This window comes from Hyla sarda, chromosome 8 (genome assembly GCF_029499605.1).
Source record: "Hyla sarda isolate aHylSar1 chromosome 8, aHylSar1.hap1, whole genome shotgun sequence".
Taxonomy (NCBI): domain Eukaryota; kingdom Metazoa; phylum Chordata; class Amphibia; order Anura; family Hylidae; genus Hyla; species Hyla sarda.
This window is the reverse complement of record NC_079196.1, coordinates 8,524,742-8,542,540: the sequence shown is the minus strand read 5'-3', so window position 1 is coordinate 8,542,540 and position 17,799 is coordinate 8,524,742. Positions and strand designations below refer to the sequence as shown.

The 17,799-nt window shown below is 42.1% G+C and overlaps 1 long non-coding RNA gene across 2 annotated transcripts in view; it reads left to right on the top strand.

Moving 5' to 3' along the window:
• The first annotated feature begins 5,562 nt into the window (after positions 1-5,562).
• Positions 5,563-17,799, top strand: part of LOC130284317 (uncharacterized) — a 48,681-nt gene continuing 36,444 nt past the window's right edge. For both annotated transcript variants that reach the window (XR_008846983.1, XR_008846982.1), the window contains exons 1-2: positions 5,563-5,699; positions 10,565-11,194. This is a non-coding gene — a long non-coding RNA (uncharacterized LOC130284317). The remainder of the gene's footprint in view (positions 5,700-10,564; positions 11,195-17,799) is intronic.

Below are 17,799 nucleotides of genomic sequence, written 5' to 3'. Positions count from 1 at the left end.
ATTTGTAGTTTTGCAACATCTGGAGGGCCACAGTTTGGAGATCACTGTGCGGTGGTCTCTAAATTGTAGACCTCCAAATGTTGCAAAACTGCAAAACCCAGCATGCCCAAACAGCAAACAGCTGTCTCGGCATGCTGGGAGTTGTAGATGCGTACCTCCAGCTGTTGCATAACTACATCTCCCAGCATGTCCTTCGGCGATCAGTACATACTGGGAATTGTAGTTTTGCAACAGCTGGAGACACACTGATTGGAAAATACTGAGTTAGGTAACAGAACCTAACTGAAGGTTTTCCAACCAGTGTGCCTCCAGCTGTTGCAAAAGTACAACTCCCAGCATGCATGGTCTGTCAGTATATGCTGGGAATTGTAATTTTGAAACAGCTGGAGGTTTGCCCCCATGTGAATGTACAGGGTACATTCACACGGGCAGGTTTACAGTAAGTTTCCTGCTTGAATTTTGAGCTGCGGCAAATTTTTCGCCGCAGTGCAAACTCCTAGCGGGAAACTCACCGTAACACGCCAGTGCGAATGTACCCTAAAAACACTACACTACACTACACTAACACATAATAAAGGGTAAAACGCTACATATACACCCCCTTATACTGTCCCCCTCAATAAAAATAAAAACCGTATTGTATGGCAGTGTTTCCAAAACGGAGCCTCCAGCTGTTGCAAAACAACAACTCCCAGCATTTCCGGACAGCCACTGACTGTCCAGGCATGCTGGGAGTTTAGCAACAGCTGGAGGCACCCATGTTTGGGAATCACTTGCGTAGAATACCCCTATGTCCACCCCCATGCAATCCCTAATTTAGTCCTCAAATGCGCATGGCGCTCTCTCACTTTCGGAGCCCTGTCGTATTTCAAGGAAACAGTTTAGGGCCACATATGGGGTATTTCCGTACTCGGGAGAAATTACACTACAAATTTTGGGGGGCTTTTTCTCCTTTTACCCCTTATGAAAAGGAAAAGTTGGGGGCTACACCAGCTTGTTAGTGTAAAAAAATAAAAAAATTTACACTAACATGCTGGTGTTGCCCTTTACTTTTTATTTTCACAAGCATTAAAACGAATAAAAGACCCCCAAAATTTGTAACGCAATTTCTCCTGAGTGCGGAAATACCCCGTATGTGGGCGTAAAATGCTCTGTGGCGCACAACAAGGCTCAGGAGTGAGAGCGCACTATGTACATTTGAGGCCTAAATCAGTGATTTGCACAAGGGTGGCTGATTTTACAGCGGTTCTGACATAAATGCAAAAAATAAATACCCACATGTGGAAACTACACCCCTCATGGAACATAACAAGGGGTATAGTGAGCCTTAACACCCCACAGGTGTTTAATGAAAATTCTTCAAAGTTGGATGGAAAAATGAAAAAAACAAAAAATTTTCACTAAAATGCTGGTGTCACAAGGGAAAATAGGAAAAAAGCCCCCAAAATTTGTAACCCCATTTCTTCTGAGTAAGAACATACCCCATATGTGGATGTAAAGTGCTCTGCGGGCGAACTACAATGCTCAGAAGAGAAGGAGCGCCATTGGGCTTTTGAAGAGAAAATTTGTCCGGAATTGAAGGCCACGTGTGTTTACAAAGCCCCCATAGCGCCAGAACAAGCCCCCCACATGTGACTCAATTTTGAAAACTACACCCCTCACGTAATGTAAAAAGGGGTACAGTGAGCATTCATACCCCACAGGTGTCTGACAGATTTTTGGAACAGTGGTCCGTGAAAATGAAAAATTAAATTTTTCATTTGCACAGCCCACTGTTTCCAAAATAGGGTCACATGTGGGGGGGTCCACTGTTCTGGCCCTATGGGGGCTTTGTAAACACGTGGCACCCCCAAATGGGCTGAGTCCTTAAAGGGGTTCTCCAGTGCTTAGACATCTGATCCCCTATCCAAAGGATAGGGGATAAGATGCCTGATCGCGGGAGTCCCGCCGCTGGGGACCCCCGGGATCTTGCACGCGGCACCCGTTTGTAATCAGTCCCCGTAGCGTGTTTGTAGGCTTGCATTGAGGGGAGGAACTTGACGTCACACGGGGGCGGAGGCGTGACGTCACACGCCGCCCGCCCTGTAGTCGCCGGTAATCAGTCCTGGAGCGAACACGCTCCGGGGACTGATTACAAACGGGGTGATCAGGCATCTTATCCCCTATCCTTTGGATAGGGGATAAGATGTCTAAGCATCGGAGTACCCCTTTAAGGGGTTAAAGTGACAGTGGTCAGATGTGCAAAAAATGGCCGGGTCCTACAGCGAAAAGTGTCCTGGTCCTTAAAGGGTTAATTATTTTTCCGTTTTTTTGTTTTCTCTACAGTATAAGGTAGAACTTGTCCCACCGATAAAACACAGGGAGAAAAAAGTAAAAACCACATCGCCACTGAGGCAGGAAGGGGTTAAAAGAGTGGTGGCCTGTTGGTCTCAGATGGGCCCCATGGTTCCTCACAGTCGGGGCCCATGTAGGAGACATTAGGAAGACACATATTTATCAGTGCAGACTATACAAGCTGAGGATTTACCTCAGAGAATATTCGGTGACATCTCCTGGATCCTCTGATCCTCTCTGGTCACCTCAGCCGCCATCTTCAGGCAGCTCCTCACATCTCTGATCCCCTCTGGTCACCTCAGCCGCCATCTTCAGGCAGCTCCTCACATCTCTGATCCTCTCTGGTCACCTCAGCCGCCATCTTCATGCAGCTCCTCACATCTCTGATCCTCTCTGGTCACCTCAGCCGCCATCTTCATGCAGCTCCTCACATCTCTGATCCTCTCTGGTCACCTCAGCCGCCATCTTCAGGCAGCTCCTCACATCTCTGATCCCCTCTGGTCACCTCAGCCGCCATCTTCAGGCAGCTCCTCACATCTCTGATCCTCTCCTGGTCACCTCAGCCGCCATCTTCAGGCAGCTCCTCACATCTCTGATCCTCTCTGGTCACCTCAGCCGCCATCTTCAGGCAGCTCCTCACATCTCTGATCCTCTCCCTGTCACCTCAGCCGCCATCTTCAGGCAGCTCCTCACATCTCTGATCCTCTCTGGTCACCTCAGCCGCCATCTTCAGGCAGCTCCTCACATCTCTGATCCTCTCTGGTCACCTCAGCCGCCATCTTCAGGCAGCTCCTCACATCTCTGATCCTCTCCCTGTCACCTCAGCCGCCATCTTCAGGCAGTTCCTCACATCTCTGATCCTCTCTAGTCACCTCAGCCGCCATCTTCAGGCAGCTCCTCACATCTCTGATCCTCTCCCTGTCACCTCAGCCGCCATCTTCAGGCAGCTCCTCACATCTCTGATCCTCTCCTGATCACCTCAGCCGCCATCTTCAGGCAGCTCCTCACATCTCTGATCCCCTCTGGTCACCTCAGCCGCCATCTTCAGGCAGCTCCTCACATCTCTGATCCCCTCTGGTCACCTCAGCCGCCATCTTCAGGCAGCTCCTCACATCTCTGATCCTCTCCTGGTCACCTCAGCCGCCATCTTCAGGCAGCTCCTCACATCTCTGATCCCCTCCTGATCACCTCAGCCGCCATCTTCAGGCAGCTCCTCACATCTCTGATCCTCTCCTGGTCACCTCAGCCGCCATCTTCAGGCAGCTCCTCACATCTCTGATCCTCTCCCTGTCACCTCAGCCGCCATCTTCAGGCAGCTCCTCACATCTCTGATCCTCTCTGGTCACCTCAGTCGCCATCTTCAGGCAGCTCCTCACATCTCTGATCCTCTCCCTGTCACCTCAGCCGCCATCTTCAGGCAGCTCCTCACATCTCTGATCCTCTCCTGGTCACCTCAGCCGCCATCTTCAGGCAGCTCCTCACATCTCTGATCCTCTCCTGGTCACCTCAGCCGCCATCTTCAGGCAGCTCCTCACATCTCTGATCCCCTCCTGATCACCTCAGCCGCCATCTTCAGGCAGCTCCTCACATCTCTGATCCTCTCCTGGTCACCTCAGCCGCCATCTTCAGGCAGCTCCTCACATCTCTGATCCTCTCCCTGTCACCTCAGCCGCCATCTTCAGGCAGCTCCTCACATCTCTGATCCTCTCTGGTCACCTCAGTCGCCATCTTCAGGCAGCTCCTCACATCTCTGATCCTCTCCCTGTCACCTCAGCCGCCATCTTCAGGCAGCTCCTCACATCTCTGATCCTCTCCTGGTCACCTCAGCCGCCATCTTCAGGCAGCTCCTCACATCTCTGATCCTCTCCTGATCACCTCAGCCGCCATCTTCAGGCAGCTCCTCACATCTCTGATCCTCTCCTGGTCACCTCAGCCGCCATCTTCAGGCTGCTCCTCACATCTCTGATCCTCTCTGGTCACCTCAGCCGCCATCTTCAGGCAGCTCCTCACATCTCTGATCCTCTCTGGTCACCTCAGCCGCCATCTTCAGGCAGCTCCTCACATCTCTGATCCCCTCCTGATCACCTCAGCCGCCATCTTCAGGCAGCTCCTCACATCTCTGATCCTCTCTGGTCACCTCAGCCGCCATCTTCAGGCAGCTCCTCACATCTCTGATCCTCTCTGGTCACCTCAGCCGCCATCTTCAGGCAGCTCCTCACATCTCTGATCCCCTCCTGATCACCTCAGCCGCCATCTTCAGGCAGCTCCTCACATCTCTGATCCTCTCTGGTCACCTCAGCCGCCATCTTCAGGCAGCTCCTCACATCTCTGATCCCCTCCTGATCACCTCAGCCGCCATCTTCAGGCAGCTCCTCACATCTCTGATCCTCTCCTGATCACCTCAGCCGCCATCTTCAGGCAGCTCCTCACATCTCTGATCCTCTCCCTGTCACCTCAGCCGCCATCTTCAGGCAGCTCCTCACATCTCTGATCCTCTCTGGTCACCTCAGCCGCCATCTTCAGGCAGCTCCTCACATCTCTGATCCTCTCCTGATCACCTCAGCCGCCATCTTCAGGCAGCTCCTCACATCTCTGATCCTCTCTGGTCACCTCAGCCACCATCTTCAGGCAGCTCCTCACATCTCTGATCCTCTCCCTGTCACCTCAGCCGCCATCTTCAGGCAGCTCCTCACATCTCTGATCCTCTCCTGATCACCTCAGCCGCCATCTTCAGGCAGCTCCTCACATCTCTGATCCTCTCCCTGTCACCTCAGCCGCCATCTTCAGGCTGCTCCTCACATCTCTGATCCTCTCCCTGTCACCTCAGCCGCCATCTTCAGGCAGCTCCTCACATCTCTGATCCTCTCTGGTCACCTCAGCCGCCATCTTCAGGCAGCTCCTCACATCTCTGATCCTCTCCCTGTCACCTCAGCCGCCATCTTCAGGCAGCTCCTCACATCTCTGATCCTCTCCCTGTCACCTCAGCCGCCATCTTCAGGCTGCTCCTCACATCTCTGATCCTCTCCCTGTCACCTCAGCCGCCATCTTCAGGCAGCTCCTCACATCTCTGATCCTCTCTGGTCACCTCAGCCGCCATCTTCAGGCAGCTCCTCACATCATCTCTTTCACTTTACCTCATGAATTCTCCGCAGTCATTTCACCTGTCACTGGCCCCTCCCCCTCTCGGTTAGTTAAGCCCCTCCCCCTCTCGTTTAGTTTAGCCCCTCCCCCTCTCCTTAAGTTTAGCCCCTCCCCTGCAGTTCTGAATACCGCGCACTCTCCCGCTCCTGCTCGGTTTTTTCCCGCCCAGCTCCTCCTTCATGATCCAGTCACTGACGGCAAGCAGAGCTCTTGGATGTCGTGAGGTATGTGGTGAGCAGTCTCCCGTCAGTCAGTATATCTTCTCCTCATCCTCTCACCTCAGTCTGTAGACCTCCGGCCGCCATTATTATCTCATTGGGATCCTATGGCGCCGGGAGCAACAGACACCAAATATAGGAACAGGATCCACAGACCGAGCAGAATCATGGCAGCCAGGCAGCTTACTGATCAGCAATTACCTGATTGGTTGCCATGGGGATAGATAGATATGAGATAGATAGATAGATAGATAGATAGATAGATAGATAGATAGATAGATATGAGATAGATAGATAGATATGAGATAGATAGATAGATAGATAGATAGATATGAGATAGATAGATAGATATGAGATAGATAGATAGATAGATAGATATGAGATAGATAGATAGATATGAGATAGATAGATAGATATGAGATAGATAGATAGATAGATAGATAGATATGAGATAGATAGATAGATAGATAGATAGATAGATATGAGATAGATAGATAGATGTAAGATAGATAGATAGATATGAAATAGATAGATGATAGATAGATAGATAGATATTAGATATATAGATAGATATGAGATAGATAGATATAAGATAGATAGATATGAGATAGATAGATAGATATGAGATAGATAGATATAAGATAGATAGATATGAGATAGATAGATAGATATGAGATAGATAGATAGATAGATATGAGATACATATGAGATAGATAGATATGAGATAGATAGATATGAGATAGATAGATATGAGATAGATGATATGAGATATATAGATATGAGATAGATAGATAGATAGATAGATATTAAATAGATAGATATGAGAGATAGATAGATATGAGATAGATAGATGTGAGATAGATAGATATGAGATAGATAGATATGAAATAGATAGATGTGAGATATATAGATAGATATGAGATAGATATGAGATAGATAGATATGAGATAGATAGTTATGAGATAGATAGATATGAGATAGATAGATATGAGATAGATAGATATGAGATAGATAGATGTTAGATAGATACATATGAGATAGATAGATATGAGATAGATACATAGGAGATAGATATGAGATAGATAGATAGATAGATAGATATATATGAGATAGATAGTTATGAGATAGATAGATATGAGACAGATGATATGAGATAGATAGATATGAGATAAATATGAGATAGATAGATATGAGATAGATAGATATGAGATAGATAGATATTAGATATGAGATAGATAGATAGATAGATAGATATGAGATATAGATATGACAGATAGATATGAGATAGATAGATAGATAAGAGATAGATAGATATGAGATAGATAGATATGAAATAGATAGATGATAGATATGAGATAGATAGATGGTATGAGATAGATAGATATGAGATAGATAGATAGATAGATAGATAGATATGAGATAGATAGATATGAGATATATAGATATGAGATAGATAAATATGAGATAGATAGATATGAGATAGATAGATATGAGATATAGATATGACATAGATAGATAGGAGATAGATAGATGTGAGATAGATAGATATGAGATAGATAAATAGATATTAGATAGATAGATATGAGAGAGATAGATAGATAGATATGAGATAGATTGATAGATAGATATGAGATAGATAGATAGATATGAGATAGATAGATAGACATAAGATAGATAGATAGAAGATACATCGATAGATAGATAAATAGATATGAGATAGAAGATAGATATGAGATAGATAGATATGAGATAGATAGATAGATGATAGATATAAGATAGATAAATATAAAGTCATCTTTATTAATCTGTAGTAATGACTGCTGGGGGTGACCAGAGAATCCCCATGGCCTGTGGAACAGGTAATGTTAGGACTGGGATTCAAAATGTACTAGATAGATAGATATGAGATAAATAGATAGATAGATAGATATGAGATAGATAGATATGAGATAGGTAGATATGAGATAGATAGATAGATAGATATGAGATAGATAGATAGATATATATGACATAGATAGATAGATAGATATGAGATAGATAGATAGATAGATAGATATGAGATAGATAGATAAATAGATATGAGATAGATAGATATGAGATAGATAGATATGAGATAGATAGATATGAGATAGATAGATATGAAATAGATAGATATGAGATAGATAGATATGAGATAGATAGATATGAGATAGATAGATAGATATGAGATAGATAGATAGATAGATAGATATGAGATAGATAGATATGAGATAGATAGATATGAGATAGATAGATATGAAATAGATAGATATGAGATAGATAGATAGATATGAGATAGATAGATATATAATTCCAGTAAACAGCAGCACACAGGATTGTGAAAAAATAGTGAAGATTTATTCCATTTCCAGTGCAAAAAAAACGGAGCAACCTTTCCGCAGCCTCTCGCTGCCTTTGTCAAGCTCAACTGAGTGATCTCATGTGGTTACATATATATGGTCAGTGACAACATAATTAAGTAATTAACATACAGTGTGCACAGAATAAACAAGGTGCAATTAAGGCATTATTATGCAGTGTATAAATTCCGGTTCCAGCGGTGATAATCATCTGTGTAAGTGCCATCAGAGTGAGAGTGCACTTGAGCAAAGGATTTTTGCGGGCGAAGTATAATATAATACAGATATTACAGTATTCCGGCACTTACCCGGCTGAGCTCACTGTATGGGCACGGGTAGTATACAGAGCGTGGGTCTAAACTGACTGCGCAAGCGTACCGGGTTGTCCAATGAGAACCGCATCTCCCTGGGCGCTGTCAGCTAATAACGGAGCTGTGAAGAAACTCCAGTCTCAGAGCGTACTCGGCGCATGCGTAATGTAACTTTAGAGGGCACGGGGGCCATCTTGGACAAGGGCAAACATGCCCTTATTATGCATAGTAATGAAAGTGCTCAATAAAAAGTATATAACGGGCGATTGTCCCGTTTTACATGGCAAGGGTTTAAGCAGTGAGAGCTGGCATGGCTCACCAAATAGAACAACCAATATATGGGTCATAGGTGTACACAGCAGGTATCTCCATGCCGCAACATAGAGAACCTCCTCACTCAGTGTTTAGGACTCCAGCATGAGTCTGAAATGCTTGCTGCCAGGACTGGTAGGGAGACTCCTAGTGGTCATTTCTTCAAAATGGAAAATGAAATAGAAAGAAGCATATTTTTTAATAACATGCAATTGTAAAGTTATTCTGCATACATTAATCTATAATATATCAAAAGTTTTTTTGATGAGAGGTACCCTTTAAAGATATTGTTGTTCCCAGTCAAGCCATCCTTGCCACATTTGACGTTACAAGCCTTTACACGTCAATTAACCATGAGAAAGGAGAACATGCTGTAGAAAATACATTGATTCTTGCAGATTATCCTCCAGAAAAAATTGACTTTGTGATATCATTGTTGAGGTTGGTACTTGAATGTAATTATTTCTCATTCAACGATGCATTTTTTTATGCAAATGAGGGGGACCGCAATGGGCAGCAATGTGGCGCCCACATATGCGAACATTTTTGTGGCCCAGATGGAGGAGGAGTTTGTCTATGTGTCGCCCCACTTCCGCCATGTGCGGAGGTGGGTCCGATACATAGACGACATCTTTGTTTTATGGTCAGGAACAGTACAGGAACTACACATTTTTCATCAGTTCTTAAACAACATTGATACAGAGATCAAATTCACATTAACCCACTCCATGACTTCAGTTACTTTTTTAGATGTGAAGGTGGGGATTGAGGGTGATGGTATTACCACGGACCTATATCATAAGCCCACAGATACCAATACGCTGCTCAGGTTCGACAGTGCACATCCTAGACCTATGATTAGGTCGTTGCCGTACAGCCAGATGTTACGGGCTGAACGCATCACTGATGATGATTGGAAAAGTGGTTGGAAAGTGCACTGTCAAAGATAGCCTAGAATTCCGAGAGAGACTTTACCCTAAGAAACTCATTGAACAACAGACAACACATATCAGGGAATTGAGACGGTCAAAACAACTACAGTGTAATACAGACGTGTCCACTGACCAAAGAAGGAGTAAGACGAACACACAAAATCGTATCCCTTTTGTCAGTACATATAGTGACCACTCACAACATTTCGTCAGTGATACGACGACATTGGCACCTGGTACGAGACAGTTACACACATATCCCTGAATTTAGGGACCTCCCATTGATGTAATTCCGCCGTGTTACTAATTAGAGAGACAAGATTATCAAAACTGACGTCTCAACCACTACTAAGGGGGACAAAAATACCTTAGTGTCAAGAGCACAGGATGCTTTCCTTGCAGAAATTGTGTTAGTTGTAGCTATATGCAAAAAGGCTCAAAATTCATCCACCCCCACACCAAACGTGAATTTGATATTCGATACTATCTGAATTGTAATTCCAGTTTTGTCATCTACGTGCTTTGGTGTCCATGCAACATGCTCTATGTTGGTGAGACGAGTTTGGATGTCAAGACTCGTCACAACCAACATAGGTATTCAATACGGAAATAAAAACTTGATTTGCCCGTTTCTAAACATTTCTTTGAGGCATAACATAAAGAAAAGGATCTAAAATTCATGATCTTGGATCATGTTGCACCCCTAAAATGAGGTGGTGACAGAGTTACTGCTTTAAAGAGATGCAAACTTAAATGGATTTTTACTTTGAATACCATGAAACCCAAAGGTCTGAACGTTGAGTTCAAGACCACCTCAAAAATGATAAAGTAAGACCTCCCCTGAAGTAGCCCCTTTCTCTCATGTATATTTCTTGTTCTGTATATTTATTAGTTTGATCTTATGTCTAAAATCTATTTTGTTTTTGTTTATATTACAGATGGACCTAAGAATGTCATATTTGGCCACCGGCGGAGCCACTGTATCAATATGCACTATGATGGAGCTGGATGGACTCATGTCTCTAATTCTACATTTAATCTTCTTAACACTTGGTGATGTGTCCAAATTGTTACTTGGGTGCAGTGTGCCTTGTATAACCAATGGGGGAGGTGATAGGAATAAGGTGCTGGAGTCTGTCTATGACGGACTCCTTCGTGCCTGATATCCCACAGGAGGTTCTCTATGTTGCGGCATGGAGATACCTGCTGTGTACACCTATGACCCATATATTAGTTATTCTATTTGGTGAGCCATGTCAGCTCTCACTGCTTAAACCCTTGCCATGTAACACGGGACAATCGCCTGTTATATACTTTTTATTGAGCACTTTCATTACTATGCATAATAAGGGCATGTTTGCCCTTGTCCAAGATGGCCCCCGTGCCCTCTAAAGTTACATTACGCATGCGCCGAGTACGCTCTGAGACTGGAGTTTCTTCACAGCTCCGTTATTAGCTGACAGCGCCCAGGGAGATGTGGTTCTCATTGGACAACCCGGTACGCTTGCGCAGTCAGTTTAGACCCACGCTCTGTATACTACCCGTACCCATACAGTGAGCTCAGCCGGGTAAGTGCCGGAATACTGTAATATCTGTATTATATTATACCTCGCCCGCAAAAATCCTTTGCTCAAGTGCACTCTCACTCTGATGGCACTTACACAGATGATTATCACCGCTGGAACCGGAATTTATACACTGCATAATAATGCCTTAATTGCACCTTGTTTATTCTGTGCACACTGTATGTTAATTACTTAATTATGTTGTCACTGACCATATATATGTAACCACATGAGATCACTCAGTTGAGCTTGAGAAAGGCAGCGAGAGGCTGCGGAAAGGTTGCTCCGTTTTTTTGCACTGGAAATTGAATAAATCTTCACTATTTTTTCACAATCCTGTGTGCTGCTGTTTACTGGAATTGTATATGTGAGTGGAACCTCCAACCCAGGTTCCCTTACAGCGTGCACCTGTATCAGTGTTCATCTAATAGGTTGTGCTGCTCTCCTTGGGATATATAGATAGATAGCAACAGAAGAATGCAGCAGCACAAGGATATAGGTGAAACATGAACATGCAGATAAAACATGGAGACTATACAGCTATGGTGTAATAGATGCAAATGTGAAACTATGAGATAGTGCGGCACTTAGCTCGCAAATTTGTCTCCGCCGGCGGTCAAATAGCTTGGACCGTCCCACCGCGATAAGGTGGCCTCATTGGGACGGACCCTACACTGTGAATATGCCTCTGTGTGAACAGTTCAGTAAGCATGGCAGGGTCTGGAACATCCAAGACACCTTATATACACACCTGATAGAGGTGGGTGGGGTGCAAGGCCAACATGGAGGTAGCCACTCCCCCGTATGTGTAATACAGACAAAGAATAAGTCAGCCAGCACTTTAGTTGAGACCAAACTATTATATGGACCTGGCCTACAGGTGCACGCTACTAGGCTAGATATACAGCAACAGAAGAATACAGCAGCACACTGCCACACAGGTGTGTATATAAGGTGTCTTGGATGTTCCAGACCCTGCCATGCTTACTGAACTGTTCACACAGAGGCATATTCACAGTGTAGGGTCCGTCCCAAGGAGGCCACCTTATCGCGGTGGGACGGTCCAAGCTATTTGACCGCCGGCGGAGACAAATTTGCGAGCTAAGTGCCGCACTATCTCATAGTTTCACATTTGCATCTATTACACCATAGCTGTATAGTCTCCATGTTTTATCTGCATGTTCATGTTTCACCTATATCCTTGTGCTGGCAGTGTGCTGCTGTATTCTTCTGTTGCTGTATATCTAGCCTAGTAGCGTGCACCTGTAGGCCAGGTCCATATAATAGTTTGGTATCAACTAAAGTGCTGGCTGACTTATTCTTTGTCTAGATAGATAGATAGATAGATATGAGATAGATAGATATGAGATAGATATATAGATATGAGATGGATAGATAGATGATAGATAGATATGAGATAGATAGGTAGATAGATATGAGATAGATAGATCTGAGATGGATACATAGATGATAGATAGATAGATAGATATGAGATAGATAGATGATAGATAGATAGATAGATAGATAGATATGAGATAGATGATAGATAGATATGAGATAGATAGATGATTGATTGATAGATAGATGATATGAGATAGATAGATATGAGATAGATAGATATGACAGATAGATATGAGATAGATAGATATGAGATAGATATTAGATAGATAGATGATTGATAGATAGATAGATATGAGATAGATGATAGATAGATATTAGATAGATAGATAGATAGATATGAGATAGATAAGATATGAGATAGATATATATGAGATAGATAGATAGATATGAGGTAGATAGATAGATATGAGATAGATAGATAGATAGATATGAGGTAGATAGATAGATATTAGATAGATATATATGAGATAGATAGATATGATATAGATAGATGATTGATTGATAGATAGATGATATGAGATAGATAGATATGAGATAGATAGATATGACAGATAGATATGAGATAGATAGATATGAGATAGATATTAGATAGATAGATGATTGATAGATAGATAGATATGAGATAGATAAGATATGAGATAGATATATATGAGATAGATAGGAGATAGATAGATAGATATAAAGATAAAAGATAGATAGATATGAGATAGATAGATATGAGATAGACAGATAGATGATAGATATGAGATAGGTAGATAGATGATAGATATGAGATAGGTAGATAGATATGAGATAGATAGATGATTGATTGATAGATAGATAGATAGATGATATGAGATAGATAGATATGACAGATAGATATGAGATAGATATTAGATAGATATGAGATAGATAGATGATTGATAGATAGATGTGAGATAGATAGATAAGATAGGAGATAGATAGATAGATATAAAGATAACAGATAGATAGATATGAGATAGACAGATAGATGATAGATATGAGATAGGTAGATAGATATGAGATAGATAGATAGATATGAGATAGATAGATATGAGATAGATAGATATGAGATAGATAGATAGATATGAGATAGATAGATATGAGATAGATATGAGATAGATAGATAGATAGATAGATATGAGATAGATATGAGATAGATAGATAGATATGAGATAGATAGATATGAGATAGATAGATAGATATGAGATAGATAGATATGAGATAGATAGATATTAGATAGATATGAGATAGATAGATACAATACAAATAAAAACGGCAGGGGTGCCCGCATAGCTGGAACCTGGGTCCGTCGGTTCCTCAATCCAAACAATAGAAAATATGATGCAGCACTCCACAAGTTGCAAAGAAGTGTGGTTTTATTCCATCATGTGCATAGACAACGTTTCACCAGCCTCACGCTGCCTTTTTCACTTGAACTCTATGCACATGATGGAATAAAACCACACTTCTTTGCAACTTGTGGAGTGCTGCATTATATTTTCTATTGTTCAGATAGATGATAGATAGATATGAGATAGATAGATGATTGATTGATAGATAGATGATATGAGATAGATAGATATGAGATAGATAGATATGAGATATAGATATGACAGATAGATATGAAATAGATAGATATGAGATAGATAGATATTAGATAGATAGATATGAGATAGATAGATATGAGGTAGACAGATAGATATGAAATAGATAGATGATAGATAGATAGATATGAGATATATAGATAGATATGAGATAAATATGAGATAGATAGATAGATATGAGATAGATAGATATGAGATAGATAGATATGAGATAGATAGATATGACATAGATAGATATGAGATAGATAGATAGATATGAGATATAGATATGACATAGATAGATATGAGATAGATAGATAGATATGAGATAGATAGATATTAGATAGATCGATATGAGATAGATAGATATGAGATAGATAGATATTAGATAGATATGAGACAGATAGATATGAGATAGATAGATATGACATAGATAGATATGAGATAGATAGATAGATAGATAGATATGAGATAGATTGATAGATAGATATGAGATTGACACATAGATGATAGATATGAGATAGATATGAGATAGATAGATGGATATGAGATAGATAGATATAATATAGAGAGATAGATATAAGCTAGATAGATATGAGATAGATAGATATAAGATAGATAGATATGAGATAGATGATAAATATGAGATAGATAGGTATGAGATAGATAGATGATAGATATGAGATAGATAGATAGATATGAGATAGATAGATAGATAGATAGATAGATGATAGATATAAGATAGATAAATATAAAGTCATCTTTATTAATCTGTAGTAATGACTGCTGGGGGTGACCAGAGAATCCCCATGGCCTGTGGAACAGGTAATGTTAGGACTGGGATTCAAAATGTACTAGATAGATAGATAGATAGATATGAGATAGATAGATATGAGATAGATAGATAGATAGATAGATAGATAGATATGAGATAGATAGATATGAGATAGATATATATTAGATAGATATGAGATGGATAGATGAGAGATGGATAGATATGAGATAGATAGATATGAAATAGATGATAGATATGAGATAGATATGAGATAGATGATAGATAGATAGATTGAGAAAGGCTGTAATTGGACGGCCGAAACGTCGCAAGACTTTGGGTGAATAAACTTCACATTTGTTTTTCACTACAACGGTGTGCTGCTGGAGTTTCTTTATTTTAGATAGATAGATAGATAGATAGATATGAGATAGATAGATATGAGATAGATAGATGATAGATATGAGATAGATAGATATGAGCTAGATAGATAGATATGAGATAGATAGATGGATAGATATGAGATAGATATATAGATATGAGATAGATATATATTAGATAGATATGAGATAGATAGATGATAGATATGAGATAGATAGATATGAGATAGATAGATATGAGATAGATAGATCTGAGATGGATACATAGATATGAGATAGAAAGATATGAGATAGATAGATATGAGTTAGATGATAGATATGAGATAGATAGATAGATATGAGATAGATAAGATATGAGATAGATAGATATGAGTTAGATGATAGATATGAGATAGATAGATAGATAGATAGATAGATGATAGATAGATATGAGATAGATAGATAGATATATAGGAGATAGATAGATAGATATAAACATAATAGATAGATAGATATGAGATAGATAGAAATGAGATAAATAGATAGATAGATATGAGATAGATAGATATCCAAGCAAAAATTGGTCACATGCAGTTTCCTGACCGGACTACGGTTTTGGGTCCGGTCACAAAACCGGATACGGATCAAAAATGAGCCGACCGGAGTCACCATTTTACTCTGGTCGGCTCATTAAAGTAAATGGAGTTCAGCGCTGGTCCGGCTGGGGTACGGGAGCGCCAGGTTTGCCCCTCCCCCAGCCGGATCCGACACCCATAATGTAAAAACAAAGTGGGAATGCAGCCTAAAAGATGCAACGTTTTAGCTGCCCATGCAGCCTTTTTCAAGCATAAGTCCAAGTGACCCATTCAGGGGTATATAACATGTGCAAACCAAATAACAATCACAATTAAAAATACAATTATGCAAAAAAGTGATAACAGTGATAAAATGTACATACGTAATATAAAGAGAGCATACTTCAAAGGGCAACAAGTAAGGATACTGATATAATAATCAAACACAGCAGTATCAATGTAATTAATAACATGTGAAATATTAAAATATTCTCAAATAAAGTGCAATCACATCGTCAGCGGCGGGGGCGGCGCCGGCTGCACTTACCAGAATGCATAGATGTAAACAGAACATTGCTCTACTGTAAACCGGCCATCCCAGCGTGTGTGTGTAATGCTCATGCCAATAGCCTCATGCTGGGGGGATAGATCATACACCAATCAGACCAGGGAGCGTCAGGAGCAAATGTCCCGGCGCATCACTGGCCAAGTCGCGCATGCGCGCTGTGTTTCTGGATCCTACAATTTCCATTTTTGTAGTGAGATACCCAAACACTGAATTTGTGTCAGTTAATAGACCACCCTCGCCCCACACGCCATGGAATCCAGGCTAAGCAGACGCTGATCGTCACGACTAGAGATGAGTGAAGTTACAGTGATACAATTCGTCACAAACTTCTCGGCTCGGCAGTTGATGACTTTATCCTGCATAAATTAGTTCAGCTTTCAGGTGCTCCGGTGGCTGGAAAAGGTGGATCCAGTCCTAGGAGAGTCTCCAGCCACCGGAGCATCTTCACTCATCTCTAGTCAGGACCAACACATATTCAGGGAAATAGTAAAATAATATACACAGTACAGACCAAAAGTTTGTCCACCTTCTCATTCACAGTTTTCTTTATTTCCATGACTATGAATATTGTAGATTCGCACTGAAGGCATCAAAACTATAAATTATCACATGTGGAATAATAGACATAACAATAAGTGTGAGAATCCGTCATATTCTCGGTTCTTCCTCTGATTCCCGCTTCGCACTCTTGGATTCTCTTGATGATCTGTAGTCACCTGAAATGGTCTCCAACAGTCTTGAAGGAGTTCCCATGATGCTTAGCACTTGTTGGCCCTTTTTGCCTTCACTCTGCGTCCAGCTCACCCCAAACCATCTGGATTGGGTTCAGGTCCGGTGACTGTGGAGGCCAGGTCATCTGGGGCCGCACCCATCACTCTCCTCCTTGGTCATATAGTCCTTACACAGCCTGGAGGGGTTTGGGGTCATTGTCCTGTTGGTACAACTAAACGCAAACCGGATGGAATAGCAGCCGCTGCCAGATGCTGTGGTAGACATACTGGGTCAGTATGCCTTCAGAATAAATCCCCAACAGTGTCACCAGCAAAGCCCCCCCCCCCACCATCACACCTCCTCCTCCACACCATCACACCTCCTCCTCCACACCAGCACACCTCCTCCACACCATCACACCTCCTCCTCCACACCATCACACCTCCCCCTCCACACCATCACACCTCCTCCTCCACACCATCACACCTCCTCCACACCATCACACCTCCTCCTCCACACCATCACACCTTCTCCTCCACACCATCACACCTCCTCCTCCACACCATACACCTCCTCCTCCTCACCATCACACCTTCTCCTCCACACCATACACCTCCTCCTCCACACCAGCACACC